General features: G+C 37.2%; 1 protein-coding gene across 1 annotated transcript in view; it reads right to left on the reverse strand.

Moving 5' to 3' along the window:
- Nucleotides 1–608: 608 nt before the first annotated feature.
- The window catches only part of LOC131029779 (uncharacterized), a 60,883-nt gene continuing 45,089 nt past the window's right edge, over nt 609–16,402 (reverse strand). Inside the window, exon 2 of the mRNA XM_057960426.2 lies at nt 609–991. The gene's annotated coding sequence lies outside the window, so the exon portion shown is untranslated. The remainder of the gene's footprint in view (nt 992–16,402) is intronic.

Genomic DNA, 16,402 nt, shown 5'->3' on the forward strand with positions numbered 1-16,402 from the left:
GGCATACCTGCTAAAGGTTGTAACTTGCATAAATTGAAAGAAAGCTTGAAATAGTGAGTTTGGCTTTTTGGTCACCCAATTAAGGGGAGAGCATATACCTGTCACATTTGAGACAAAGCAATCAAAGGTTCATTTTAATCCTTCATAACAATGGTTTTTTAACCTCTATTTGGAGATGTTGCTTCAATAAGCATGGTGTTCAGTTTTAATCCCATATAGCAATTTGTTTTGAACTTGAAATTAAATCCTAGTCAACAAAAGAAATCGCGTGGTCAACAAAAGTAAAATTGCTTGCTAAAACAAAATGGTGGCTTGTTCTTTTTACTTGCAAGAATAGATTTGATTGTTCTTTTTAATCTTTGCAAGAATTGAAAGATTGTTGGTTTCTTTTTAAAGCTTCAATGAAGATGATCCTAACATGCAAAAACAATTCTGAAATTTGTTGTTCTTTTTATACTTTGGAAGAAAGACAAATGTGGTTCCTTTTAGAGCCCCCAAATGAAATGTGAGCTTCTTTTTATGCACCAAAATAAAGCTAAGTTCTTTTTAAGATTTGCTAACAAGAAGGGAAGTGAGTTCTTTTTAAACCAACTTTGAAAGAAAGCAAGTAAAAAAAAAATTAACTAACTCATTGAGAACCTGCAAAACCCCGTTAGCAAAAATCACAAATCAGGGTGGGCTATACAAGCCTAGATTTTTCATTTGTGTTACAAAATTGGGTTCTCTATCTGTGTGGATAAATCTGCAGAAAAAAACAGCGTAAAAAAAACCTGTGTAAAAACCAGCGTTAAAAACCTGCAGAAAAACCAATGTGAAAAAACAACATAAAAAAAATTGCGGCTAAACCTGCGGCAAAACTTGTGAAAAAACATGCAGCTTAACTTGCGGCAAAACCTATGGAAAAACCTGCGGCTAAACCTGTGGAAAATGTTAAAATTGTGGAAAGAGCCCCACGGTGTGCGCCAAAAATGTACGCTAGAAAGAGTGGAACCTGCAAAATGAAGGTAAGCACATCAAGTATACCAATGAAACATTATGTTAGAGGATTCAATAAGAACAAAACATGTTAATCAATTAAAACTCCAAAAGCATCTCATTGTTCTCTATCTCCAAGGATCCTTCAAATCAAGGTGGCCCTCAGTTTGGAAGAGCACTTGATCTCTAGGATGACTACTCAAAGAATGAGGGATAGTTTGATAAAAGATCTAAATGCAAGTGCAACTAAGATCTTAGTGAATGATTTTGATATGAAACTAGATAATGATATGTTGCAAGGATGATGATATTGATATGAAGCTAAATTAACATGAAGATGATATTAAGCTAGCATGGAAATGAAACTAACATGATATGCAAAACATGATAAATCTATGCTATGATGCTACTAAAATGATCTAATTACTACTATCAAAGACAGGCTAAAATACTTGATGAAATGAGACTATAGCTTAGATGCATGAAGACTTGGATTCTGATAATGAAGGAAATGAAGCCTATTTATAGAAGAAATGGGCAATTGGAGGGTTAAGATTGAGTAATCTTAACAAGGGTTAGGATTGAATGATCTTCAATCCTTGTGATATTTTCAACCCAATCCTAGGCTGACAAGTGTCACTCTAAGGAGGCTTGAAAGGAGATGTAAGAGGCATTCAATGTCTGAGAAGACATGGCGGTTACCTTAGGAGGTATGGTTAGGGTTGAGTTATTGGATAATCATTTTGTCCAAAGGATAATCTCTTGTGCAAGAGTTAAAGAGATAACCATGGTCAAAGCAATGAATGCTTGAAAAGACCTATGGATTAGATAAAGGTTAAGTTAGAGAGAAAGTCTTTAACCAAGGGTTGAGATTGAGTTAACCATTAATAGTTATTGAAGACTTTGGAAGTTAACTTGTTGGAGACACAAAGCCCTTAATGGTTTATGAAGACTTCGGGGGTTTTTGAGAAGTGACCATTTTCTTAAGGAATGTGCAAATGATTATGAGGGGGATTAAGCTTACTTAGAATGGATTAGAAGAATCTAGAAGGGGGATTAGATATGCAAGTGGATTTGTTAGGAGGATGCAAGTGGGATAATTTTTGGATTTAAATTGAAATAAAATGATTTATTTCAAAAAGGTGGATGCAAATTGCATTTGTGGGGAAACACAAGTGGGAGGATAATTTATAAATAAATATTGTTTTATTTATATCAAAAGATGAATGTAAATTCAATTAAATGTGGAAGAGGATTTAATCAAATAAATAGGATTCATTCAATTAACAGAAGAAAGGTTAATTAATCAAATGTTAAATTTGATTAATAGCTGAATAGAAGAAATGAGACATTAATTAAATCTTAATTTAATTAATGGCTGGATAAATGATAATTAAACAAATAAAATTCATCTAATTAAGTGGATAGAAATAGGTGTCTACAGTTACCAATGGCAGTTTATTTTCAGGAATCTCATCCAGCACCACATATTTCTTTTTGACTTGTTCATGCTTCTTTTCCTGCATTTGTTCTTTATACATGACCTTCTCATATAATATAACATCTCTACTTCTAATTATTTTTTTATTTTCAAAATCTCATAACCAATAACCAAAGTCGTTCATTCCACATCCAATGAAAGTACATTTTTTAGATTTAGCATCAAGCTTGGTTCTGTTTTCTTTATCAATATGAACAAAAGCTTCACAACCAAAGGTTTTCATAAAAGAATAATTTACCTTTTTACCAGTCCATGTCTCCTCTGGAATACCACCATCCAAAGGATTTGAAGGTCCTTTGTTTATCAAATAAACAACAATATGTACACTGTCTGCCCAGAAATGTAGGGGCAATCCAACATGCAATCTCATGCTCGTTGCGCGCTCCATGATGGTCCTATTCATTCTCTCACTCGCACCATTTTCTTGTGGGGTTCCTAGAACCGTTTTCTGCCTTCGGATTCCATTGAAAGAACAGTAATCTTCAAATTCTTTGCTGCAATACTCACCACCATTATCAAATCTGAGTCACCTCAACTTTTTTTCTGTCTCATTCTCAACCAAAGCTTTCTATTTCTTAAAAGTTTCAAAAACATTTTGTTTTAGGAAATATACCCATGTTTTCCTGGTTGCATCATCCATAAAAATAACATAATAACGAGAGTCACCAAGAGATGATACCTAAGTCGGTCCCCATACATCTAAATGCACAAGCTCTAATTTCTCTCTTATTCTCTTTCCCAACCTTGAGAAATCTAACTCTTTTTTGTTTACCATAAACACAATTTTCACAGAATTCTAAATCAATCTGATTCAATCCTGGCAACAAATTTTTATAGTGAAGGATTTTCATCCTTTTCTCACTCATGTGCCCAAGTCTATGGTGCCACAGTTTTGAATCTGTCCTTGCAACATCTATTGTAGTTGTCCCTGCAACAACTTTTTCTGTAGCAGCTAAGGTAGAATAAGTATTACCAGTACACAAATACAATGTGCTTACCTTTGCACCTTCAGCTACTACTAATGCACTTTTAGTGACCTTCCAGACATTGTCTGTAAAGGTAACTATGCAGCATTCACTTCCCAATTGTCCTATAGAAATTAAATTTCTTCTTAAATTAGGAACATCCCTTACCTCCTGCAACAACCAATCATTTACATTCCACAACTTGATTTTTATCTTGCCTTTTCCAACAATTTGACAGGGCTCATCATCACCCAAATATACCTGTCCAAAATCACGTTGAACATAATCTAAAAAATATTTTCTATGGGGTGTAGCATGAAATGAAGCCCCTGAATCTATTACTCAAGAATCATTAACATTATTTAAACACAGAATCAAGGCATCTTGTAAAGTATTACTTGCAACATTAGCCTCCTTGTTGTCATCTTCATTTTCGTCTCCTTATTTGTTTTTCCAAGACCGACAATCTTTCTTTAAATGTACTGGCTTTCCGCAGTACTAGCAATCATTTGTCCCTCTGGATTGAGAGCGTCTTTTCTTTGACTTCCCTCGTGACTTCTCATGCCCAAGGCCTTTTCCTCTTTCCTTTGATCTTCCCCTATTCTCTACATTCAAAATAGTACCCGATGATGTTGAAGTCTCACTTGTGCTTTTCCGTCGCATTTCCTCGTTTAGGATAACACCAACAACATCATCAAATTTCAAAGCGTTTGTACCAGAGATTGAGTTACTTAAGCCATAACCAAGCCCAACTTTCCGACAAAGAACATAAAATTAAGAGAGCCCTAACCTCTTCATCAAAGTTAACTTTAACAGAAGTCAATTGGCTGGTAACTATATTAAATTCATTCAAATCATTTGCTACAAATCCTCCCTCACTCATTTTCATATTAAACAAACGCTTCATAAGAAATACCTTATTCGAAGCTGAGGGTTCCTCATACACTTTAGTCAGTGTTGACATCGAATCTGAGGTCATTGTTGCTTTTGATGTATTGAATGCTACAAAAGGTGCAAGACACAACCAAATGGTTCCTAGTGCCTTTTTGTCCGAAATATCCCAATCTTCATCTGACATTGCAGTCGATTTCTTCGTCTTTCCTTCCGATGGCTGCCACGGATTCTTTTGATACAAGTAATCATCCATCTGCATTTTTCATAACTGATAATTCTGGTCGTTGAACTTCTCGACCTTAAACTTGGTTTCTTCCATTGTTCCGAGTCAAATCAGAAAAGTCCTTGCCAATTTACAGAAATACACAGCTTTGATACCAATTGTTAGGCTTTAGGCAGATTCAAAGCAAATACAAATTAACAATTATATGCATATACAAACACAAAAGATGAAGAAAAATACATAACATAGATAACACAGAGATTTAACGTGGTTCATCCAAGATGGGCTACATCCACAAAACACGGTCGTCCAATCTTTTCTTATTATCCAGTAAATCAATACAACACCGTTACAATGCCCTTTTTCATTCCAACTGCTTATAATAAGCAATTTTTAGGGCAACACTCAAAGTCGGTTATTTTTAGGGTTTTTTCAATGTCGGTTTTTCTTTCAACAAAAATGGCAAAAAAAAAATTTCTTGCCTGAACCCCGGCAAGGATACATAACAAGTGTACAGTACTTGCATGATCAGTCACAACATATCAACAATCTCCCACTTGGAGACTGATCAGGCTCCACACAAAACAAGTGGTAAGAATTAATATTACGCGAGAAGACTCCATGCCAAAGAAAAGATATTAACACGCCAAAGAAGGAGCGACTAATGCTCAACTAAATGACTTGCACCATACACAACAATTTCACGCCAAAATAAAGGGATCGCACAAATAAGGAAGGGCATCACACGATAAACCTACACTCCCATCTCAAAGAAGAATGTTCACGCCATGGCAAGATGGTATTGCACCAAGCAAAAGGAAACCACATCACCAATTAACGTCTCACACCATGAGAAATGTAGCCATGCCAAGGGTTAAGAGCTCCCACATGCATGTGAGAAGGTTCACACCAAGAGAATAGAGAAACACACCAATCATAGTCCACGCCAAGCTTATGAAGAGAAGCGGCTAGAATATTCAACCACCACATCCAAAAATATCTTCAAAAATATAATCTTCCAAACTCCAAAATGGTGCCTCAGGCAAGGCATCCATATTAAGATCTTTTGCGAATAAACAAAACTCCCTCCAAATTTGTTTCTAAAAGACTTTACAAATTTGAGAAAATCACCTTTGAATGCATCATGAAATACTTGAATAGCAATCCCTTCGGGTTTTCATCCAAGGGTTTCAATCTCCAAGAAGCTCTTTGAAACAATAAATGAAAATAACCAAGCATATCTCAAATGAGGCCCAAACTGCTCATTTATAACCACCGAAAAAGCTTCTAGAAACTTTTAGGTTTTCCCTCTCTTTTTAATTTAAACTTAAGCTTAGGAAAATAATAAAGTGACTTTATTAAAATCTTACTTAACCATTAGAATCACTTTATAAACTTTATTAAATTAATTAAATAATATTACCCTTAAAATAAACTATTGACGAATAATATTAATTAATTATTTTACCCTCTCTTGAACAAAATCACCTCAAATGCTAAATATCTGATTCACTAAGACGATTCCAAGGTTGCTACGGTTAATTCTTGACATGGGGGTAACTCAATGGCTTGACGTGAATTGTTGTTTTCACTTGGGGACTTACACAACTGTTCTAAATTATTCAAGGTTATCATGAATGGACATGGGTTTGCCAATGGTTTCGAATGACTTATGATTTTGCAATTGAGCTCTCCAACTATTCTAACAAAGATTTTAAATAATATGCAAAAGGATGAGGGTTCATAAGTTCGAATATAATCCCATCTAACCCAGAATGCAAGAGGTAATGAATGATTAACAATTCAACACAAGCTTAGTGCAATCATCTAAGGTAAGTTTATAGATGTTCAAATTACTACCATCAACATCAATAGCATCAAGGCAATGCATAACAATGGACGAGCAATAATTGAAGTTAGGTTCGATTCAAATTCCAATTGACCACACAAAGCAAACTTACAATCAACAAGAAACTAGTTGTATGGATTAAACGAATTTCATTCAAATGCATTCAACACTTCTTTCATCCAATCTAAAATACTTAAAACAAATTCTAATATAAACTTGGAGGAAATGAGAACCACAAATGCTTCAAATCTCGACAAAATCACCAAACTTCAATGATTATATTCAAACTTGCAACATGTAGATGACAATTCTAAAAAATCTCTCTTATAAATGAGAGGAATGAAGCTTATATAGTATCAAAATGAAATGGATGGCCAAAATTCAATCTAGAATCTAGAGCCAAGATTATGCCAACACTGCCCTACTATTGCCCCAATTAGGGTTTACATCAAAAGGTGGAATAAAAAAGGAGGTCCAATGGGATGACACCTAGTCATCAAGTAGGGAATTTTCTAAAAGATTCTAACCTGCATCCTTCTCTCTAGTTACATACTCAATGAATCTAGCTTAGATTGAGTTGAGTTCCTCGATTGTAATACTGGGTAGACCTTCTTTTTGCAAATCAATCACATCCAAGGCATCTGAGCAAGCATAAAAAAATGTTCTCCCAATCCAACGTAAACCTTTGCAAGTTTTTGATGTGATTCACAAGAGAAACCAAGTCATCTAGTTGATTCTTCCTCAAAGATTCCAACTGCTTGAAGTAAATAAACCTCATTTTCTCTTTCAATTCTTTCAAGTTCAAATTGTTCGAAGCATGGACATCTAGTCCCAATATCTCTTCAATGGATCCAAGGATCTTGGATTATATCTCTTGAATAGATCCTTCCATCTCCATGCATTCTTGCTTTGCATGATCATACGCTATCTTTCACGTAGCCAAGGAACAATACCAACCATGGAAATCATAAACATTGCCCTCCTAAACAACTTCCTCTCAGATCAATGTGCACATAGGAATATGCTTCATAGATGCTTGAGTGTGAGAACAGGAGACTCAAGGAGTACATTGAAGGGATGAATTCCCTAAGGCGTGAAGATCTTGCTTTTGTCTCACCTATTGCTATTGATCATGGATCCCCTTTCAACCATGAGGCAATGAAGAATACATATCAGGAGGTTGGGAAATGGATTGAAGATGTCTCGAAGCAAGCGGATGATTTCCTAGCTCAGCGATGCTTATATTCAAGATGCAGTACTTGGAGGGAGTTTGGGAAGAAATCCAACCAATGTAAGAGAAGACTATTCCTTGCCTCAGAGTGTTGAAGCGAATTCCTCTATCCACATTGATTCAAGAGGGAGTTGTCCAGGTAGGCAATGTTTATGATTTCCATGGTTGGTATTGTTCTTTGGCCATGTGAAAGATTGTGTATGATCATGCAAAACAAGAATACAAAAAGATGGAGTGATATGTTCAAGAGATACAATACAAGATCCTTACATTCATTGAAGAGATAGTGGGACTTGATGTCCATGCTTCTAGTAGTTTGAACTTGGAAGAATTGAAAGAGAAAATGAGGTTTATTTGCTTCAAGTAGTTGGAATCTTTGACGAAGAATCAACAAGATGATTTGGTTTCTCTCGTCAATCACATCAACAATTTGCAGAAGCTTATTCTAGATTGGTAAAGTATATTTGATGCTTGCTCATATGCCTTGGATGTGATCGATTTGCAACAGGAAGGCTACCCAATGTTACGATGGAAGAACTCAAACTTAGTCTTGGCTAGATTCGTTGAATATGCAGCTAGAGAGATATGCAAGCCGAAATCTTCTAGAAGATTCCCTACTTGATGACTAGGTGTCATCCCATTGGACCTTCTTTTTTTATTCCACCTATTGATGTAAACCCTAATTAGGGCAACATTAGGGCAGTGTTGGCATGATCTTGACCTTTCATTATAGATTGAATCTTGGCTATTCATTTCATTTTGAGACTCTATATAAACCCATTTGCCTCCCATTTGTAAGAGAGATTTCTGAGAATTCTCATCAAAATGCTGAATATTTTTATACAAATCATTGAAGTTTGGTGGTTTTGTTTAGATTTTGTATGCATTTGTAATTCTCATTGCCTCCAAATTTAGATTAGAACTTAGATTAGAATTTGTTTCTAGTATTTTAGATTGGATAGAAGAAGTGTTGAATACATTTGAATGAAATTCGTTTAATCCATACCACTAGCTTCTTGTTGATTGTAAGTTTGCCTTGTCTGGTCAGCTGGAATTTGAATAAAACTTAACTTCAATTATTGCACGTCCATTGGTATGCATTGTGATGCTCTGCAAAAAGGATTGTTAGGATATTATTAAGACAAACACTAACACTTGGTTGTTGCTTGTGTGTTTGTGTTTGTGTTTGTCTTAACATATTCCTAACAATCCTAACAATATCCTAACACTTGGTTCGTTGCTTGTGTGTTTGTGTTTGTCTTAACAATATCCTAGCAATTCAGTGTTAGATAGAAGATATGGAGGACCTAGGACCAAGCCCTATGGAAGAAGATGAGTAAAATAGAGTATGCATTGTTATGACTGTATGAATGATATGCAGCTATACGGATGTATGAATGGATGGAATGCAACGGAATGCAATATATACAGATGAGATGGAATGACGATCCATAGTGCTTTATTTTTCATCATTGAACATGGTAGTATCAATCTTGGACGAGGCAATAGGAACCAAGTTTGGAGTATTGTACCTGTAAGCAAGCAGTATAGATAAAGAATATGGACCCTCCATTTTGGTTCATGTGCAGATGGTCGAGGTATACGTTGTAGTCAGTAAGCCATAGTGATCCATGACTAGATTTGTGCATATGATCACGTAGCCTAGTGAACTTCCCACGTAGACACCATTAGTACATGCCCTAGACCTTCATTGGAACAAAACGCAGACAATAAAACAAACGATACTTAAGAACCATCCCAGCTACTCTAATCACTTGTGGATATCATGGAGTAGCATACGAACCAAATATAAATGAATAGATAACTTATTGAACCGACCAAGTACTTGATAGCTTTAAACAAATTTTCTTGTCAAGGAAAATGTTATCATGTCTTTGTTTTGAAAAGGAAGGATGCATCCTTGTTAAGACAGTTTGTGTGTCGATGTTGATTGTTTTGGTTGATTTGATAAGTGATCATGGTTTCAGTAGTTCAAAATGTTTGTTTGATGTTTGTTTGTGATGTGTATGTACAAAGGATTTTATGTGTTGCCATGTTTTTGATTGATTTTTGATGTTTTATCATGTTTTTTGGATTTTGTGCGAGTGTTTTTTAATGTTTTTTATATTTTTTGAGTTGTTTTTAAATGTTTTTGGTATTTTGTGAGTCTTTTTTGAATGTTTTTGAATTTTGTGAGTGAACTTTGAATGAAGAACTCAATGAATCACAAGTATGTAGAATCCACTTCCATCAATAGGTTAAGAGCATTGCCCCTAGCTTAGATATTACTATGAAAAGCAGGATGCAGGACGCATGAAGTACTAACCTTGATTGTAGATCAATAACAAGCCATGGTTTGAATGATGGGTGAATGGATGTGATCGCAACAAGTCTGAAAGACAATGGAGTCATAGTCTTTACGAGTGGCGCCTGTTTGTCAGGTTTTCACCATCGCACTTACCCAAGGTGCCACCAAAGTGGTTGCTCACCGTTTGGATGCATGATTTTTCTTTTACTATTTTGATGTTTTTGGTATTTTCTTCAGGACATTTTTCTGAATGATTTTTGTGTTTTTCTGATATGTATGGGAGCCTGATGCAATGTACAACTTATGTATGAAACTGTTTGGGGTGCATGTTGTTGATCGGATCTGCTAGCGGTTCTCCTTCTGAAGTAGCCAATTGATATGCCCCGGACCCAAATACAGCAGTGATAACATATGTACCCAACCAATTTGATTCAAATTTTCCTTGATGTTCTCTGTTTGGTTGGTTACGAGGATTCTCTCTGAGAACAAGATCACCTACCTCAACTGTACGAGGTCTAACTCGATGATTATAGCTTCTGCTCATGCGTTGTTGATAGGCCTTGAGGTGGTTGTATGCAGCTTGTCGCCTTTCATCAAGTAGTTCCAAGTCTTGAAGACGTGAGACTCGGTATGCTTCATCATCTATCAGATTGTGCAAAGAAACCCGTAGAGATGGTATCTCAACCTCAATAGGAAGGATGGCTTATGCGCCATAGACCAGTGAGTAGGGAGTTGCGCCTGTAGGGGTTCGAATGCTAGTTCGATACGCCCATAGTGCTGGATTTAATTGAACGTGCCAATCACGGCCAACATCATTGACTGTCTTCTTGAGGATTCTCAATATGTTCTTGTTCGATGCTTCAGCCTAACCATTGCCTTGTGGGTAATAAGGAGTGGAAAAGCGGTGTTGGATGTGAAACTTCTCACAGAGCTCACGGACATCTTGATTTTTGAAAGGATGTTCGTTATCTGTGATGATGGACATGGGTACACCATACCGACAGATGATGTAATTAAGGATGAATGAGGCGATCTACTTGCCGGTAACTTGGGTAAGTGGAACAGCTTCGATCCATTGTGCGAAGTATTCAGTGGCGGTGATGATGAATTTGTGGCCGTTGGATGAAGATGGATGAATTTTACCCACAAGGTCAAGTCCCCATTGACAAAAGGGCCATGGTGTCGTGATTGGTTGCAATTCCTGTGCTGGTGCATGTATCAGGTCTCCGTGAACTTGGCATTTCTTGCATTTTCTAACAAAATAGTAGGAATCTTTTTCCATGGATGGCCAATAGTATCCTGCTCGCATGACCTTCTTTGCTAAGGAAGGACCGCTTGAGTGAGTCCCACAAATTCCTTCATGTACCTCTTCCAAGCCCTTTGTTGTCTCATCTTGTTCCAAACATCGAAGGAGAGTACCATCAACATTGCGTCGGTATAGGGTTTCAGCAATGATGGTGTATCGAGCGATTTGGCGAATGAAGGTTTTGCGTTGGTTATTCGATTGGTTAGGAGGAAGTGTGTGATCGCGTAGGTAGGTGTAAAACTCATCGTACCATGGGGATTCGGAACCGACAAGGCGACATATCATCTCGGATTCAGGGATATCATAAGCGGGAATCCAAAGTTGTTCTACCAACAACTCGTAGCGTGTTGAATTTTGTGGAAGATCTAAGAGAGATGCAATTGTAGCCATGGCGTCAGCAGCTCGATCCTGATGTCTGGGTATCTGCTCAAAGGTGATAGTTGAAAATGATGTTTTTATACTATCCACCATTTGCTTGTATGACATGAGTTTATCATCCTTGGTCTGATATTCGTCTATGACTTGTCGGATGACTAGTTGGGAGTCGTCATATACTTGTAGCTCTTTCAGTTTCCATTGTATGGCTAGTTTGAGTCCTGTGATCAAGGCCTCATATTTTGCTATGTTGTTTGTACATGGAAAAGTTAGCCTGTAAGACTTCGGGATGCTGTCACCTTGAGGTGTGATAAACAGAATGCCTGCCCCCGAGCCATGCCTAATATATGACGCATCAAAGTAGAGCTTCCATGGTTGTGTTGTTGTGATCATGAAGATCTCTTCATCTAGAAAATTAGAAACAAGAGGATGATCGCCTATGAGGGGTGCATCGGCCAACAGATCTGCAATAACTTGCCCCTTGATAGCCTTACGGTCCACATACTCAATGTTAAATTCACTCATAATCATCACCCATTTGGCCAAGCGGCCTGTCAATGTTGCTTTGCTGAGTAAGTACTTTAGTGGATCGATCTTGACAATGAGTTGTACTTTATGTGTTAATAGGTAGTGCCTCAGTTTAGTGGCTGCCAAGATTACTGGTAGGAAAGCTCGCTCAATAGGTGTGTAATTGAGTTCATAGCCGACCAGTGTGCGAGAGATGTAGTAAACAACACACTCTTTCCCTTCTGCATTGTGTTGTGTCAACAGTACTCCCAATGCCATATTGGTCGCTGAAATATAGAGCAATAGAGATCTACTTGGATTTGGTGGATTAGCAACAGTGTATTCATGAGATAGTCCTTAAGCATCTGGAATGCTTGCTGGCATCTGGCATCCCATTCAAAGCGGATGTTTTTGTGTAACAGGTGTGTAAAGGGATGACACTTATCTACCAGTTGTGCAATGAATCTTCGAATTGATTGTAGTCGCCCTTGTAGTGTCCTTAACTAACTAATGTTCTTCGGAAGTGGCATGTCCATGATTGCTTTGACTTTCGTTGGATCTACTTCAATGCCTTTGCTTGAGACAATGTATCCTAGAAGCTTCCCTGAGGTTACTCCAAAGACACATTTCTTTGGATTGAGTCGAACATGATATTGTTATAGTCTGTCAAAGATTTTATCTAATATTTCCAGATGACCTTCTCTTGTTAATGATTTTGCCAATAAGTCATCGACATAATCTTCCATTATGGTATGCATCATATCATGAAAGATGGTGGTCATAGCTCTTTGATAGGTCGCCCCTTTATTCTTTAGACCAAAAGGAATCACGTTCCAACAGTATGTTCCCCATGGACATGTGAAGGCAATTTTATGTTGATCTTCTAGAGCGATCTTTATCTGGTTGTACCCTGAAAAGCCATCCATAAGAGAAAGCATGGCATGTCCTGTTGTTAGGTCCACGATCATGTTGATGTTTGGCAGGGGGAAGTCATCCTTAGGGCATGCTTTGTTCAAATCTTTGAAGTCAGTACAGATACGGATACCCCCATTTGGTTTGGCGACAAGTACAATGTTGGAGATCCAATCGGCATAATCGATTGATCGAATGAAACCAACATCTAAGAGCTTTTTGAGTTCTGCTTTGACAAGCACAGCAATCTGCAGGTGCATCTTTCTGAGCTTTTGTTTTACAGGTTTAGCTCCTTCTGCCACGGTGAGGTGATGCGTGACCAAATCAAGATCTAGGCCAGGCATGTCCGCATATGACCATGCGAAGTTGATCTGACGCTTCTGGAAGAATTCTACAAATTTAGGTTGTTCCTCTGAAGTTAAAAGAGATGCCAGATGTATTTGGTGAGGAGTCTCAAGGGTCCCCACATTGAATTATTTTGTTTCCTCGATGAGGATCGTTGATCGTCCCTGATTTGTACTGGAGGGGAGGATGTCAAACCTTTCATCCTTCGACGCCTCAGAGAGGTTTTCACCGTTGGATACACTCTTTCTTTTTACTTTTTTGGGATCAAATAGTGCCACAGTGTGGTTTTCACTGGAAGATCGATGTTTTATTGTGATATTTTTGCAGCTGAAAGGTTTGGCATCCGCCCCAAAGTATCTTGCGCTATTAAGTTCGATTGTGAATCCATCTTTGTGATCCCCACTTGGTATGTTATCACGTAGTTCCAAAAAGTCAATGATCGCCTCATCGTTTTGGAATTGGTCAAGGCATGGGGGATTTGGTTGGTTCCATTTGATGAGTTCAGGATGGATAATGGACATTACCTCATCGATCAGGTTAAGTTCATGGGATGTGTCCGTGAGGGTTAAGACATTGTGGTGAAGGTCGTTGATGGTACTCTCCCTGTCAGGATCAGGCGTAGGATGTGACGTAGGGTCTGTGGAAGGTGTTTCCAGCTCAGGAACCCAAGAGGTTTTAATGTGTGTTTATCCGTAAACAGGGATTTATTTGCGAGGTGGAGGTGGTGATGTGTCTTCCTCATCAGAAGTATTGAGATGTACAGAATCAAATTCCCACTCGTGTGAGTCAGTCTCTGAGTCGCTTTCTAGTATCTGATTACTATACCAAACCGGGATATCTTTTGAGTTGAGCACTGTAGTTGCAATCGACTGATGTACTACTGGTGATGGAATTGCTGGTACTGCGGGTGCCACTGATGTTGCTAATGGGTCTACCAGTTCTGTCGATGTTGTTGGGGGTACAGCTACTGCGGTTGTTGTTGTTGATGCGGTTGTTGTTGTTGATGGGGTTGTTGGTTTGATTGGTGGGATGATTGGTGTTGCAAATAGGATTATCGGTGTTGTAGGTGGTATTATCGGTGCTGCTAGTGCGATAATGGGTCTTGCAGGTATTTTTAGCGGTGTGAGGAGTGATGTGGATGGTATTGATGGGATTCTCAGCCTTGTTGGGGCAGTTGGTGCGGTTCTTGGTGTCGTTGATATAATAAAGGGTGGCCTCTTTAGAGTATTAGGCTGATATAGAGGTTTGTTGGGGCAGTTGGTGCGGTTCACGTCAAGTTCACCAAATGATGCTCTACAAAAAGGATTGTTAGGATATTGTTAAGACAAACACAAACACACAAGCAACAAATCAAGTGTTAGCGTTAGAAATCACAAACCAAATATTATCCTAAGCAAGCATATCAAGAGAGACACAAAACACAAAATAGAAAGCTTAACAAATCTAAGATATGCAATAAGACATCTCCAAATGCCCTCCACCATGTTTGTAACTACTCCTCCTTTGTTCGTCTCCTCTCCAAGTTCCCAAATGTGTGTAGCTCTCAGTAGCTTTTTGCACTATTCTGGATGTCTTATGGAGGTTCAAGATTGTAGAATGAAAGCTTATGAGAATGCAAATGTGAACAAACTAAAATGAGATGTTATTTAATTATCTAATGTTAATTTTAGCCAAAAAGACAAATGTAGATTATTATGTTAAATGCTCTCTAGAATTCACTATAAATTAGATACATATAAGATTTCAGGATCTGGATTATGAAGAAATGAGCTCTATTTATAGGTAAAATGGAGCAATGGAGGGTTGAGATTGAGTAATCTCAACAAGGGCCAGGATTGATGGGTTTATGATCCATGTGAGGGCTTTCAATCCAATCCCAGGATGACAAATGTCAACAAGAGATGGGTTGAAGGGAGAAGGAAGAAGCATTAAATGTTTGACATGACTTGAAGGTTAACTTGGGAGGTAAGGTTAATGTTGAGTTGAATGAATAAAGCCATTATCCAATAAATAATGTCTTTATCCAATGGATAAACTCTTGTGCAAAAGTTACTGAGGATAGTCATGGTCAAAGCAATAAGTGCTTGAAGAGACCCATGAGTCAAATGGAGGTTGAGTTAGAGGTAAAGTCTCTAACCATGGGGGCAAGTGGATTTAACCATAAATGGTTATTGAAGAGTCATTAGTGGTTTGGAAGACTTTAGGGGTTAGCTTGTTGAACATATAAAGCATTAAATAATTTTCAAAGACTTTGAAGGCTTTGAGAAGTGACTTCAAGTTGCTTAGAAATGTGACAATAATTAGGAAATGGGATTAGGCTAATTAGGAATGATTAGAAGAGTCTAGAAGGGGATTTAGGATTGCAAGTGGGTTTGGTGGGTGAGGGAAAATAGAATTTTAAAATAAAATTAATTTATTTCAATTGTCGTTGCAATTTACATTTGTAGGAGAATGCAAGTGGGGGGTAGTTTTAGAGATATAAATAAATGTTTTAATTATTTATTTAAAAGAGGAAAGGGGATTAAATTAAATAAATAAGATTTATTCATTTAATTGATTGTGAATTTGGTTTAATGAATTAATTTAAATAAATTCAATAATTTATTTCATTAATAGGAGAAGAGTTTGAGGATGAATTAATTAAATATTAATTTAATTAACTGGTGACTGGTGGTTTATTAATCAAATAAACAATAAATATTTATTTAATTAAATGGACAGATTTATGTGACTACACATTGCATTGATGGTATTGATGTTGATGGTAATAATTTGAACATCTATAAATCTAACTTAGATGATTGCACTAAGCTTGTGTTGAATTGTTCTTTGATGGTGAAACCTTGCCTAGTTGAATTTCATTGAATCATTCATAACCTCTTGCATTCTAGGTTAGATAGTCTTAGAATAGAATTTCTAAACCTTCATCCAATTTGCCTTTTATTTGAAAATCTTTGTTAGAATAGATCGAGCTCAAATTGCAAAATCATTCGAAACCATTGGCAAACCCA

Source organism: Cryptomeria japonica, chromosome 10 (genome assembly GCF_030272615.1).
Source record: "Cryptomeria japonica chromosome 10, Sugi_1.0, whole genome shotgun sequence".
Classification (NCBI taxonomy): Eukaryota; Viridiplantae; Streptophyta; class Pinopsida; order Cupressales; family Cupressaceae; genus Cryptomeria; species Cryptomeria japonica.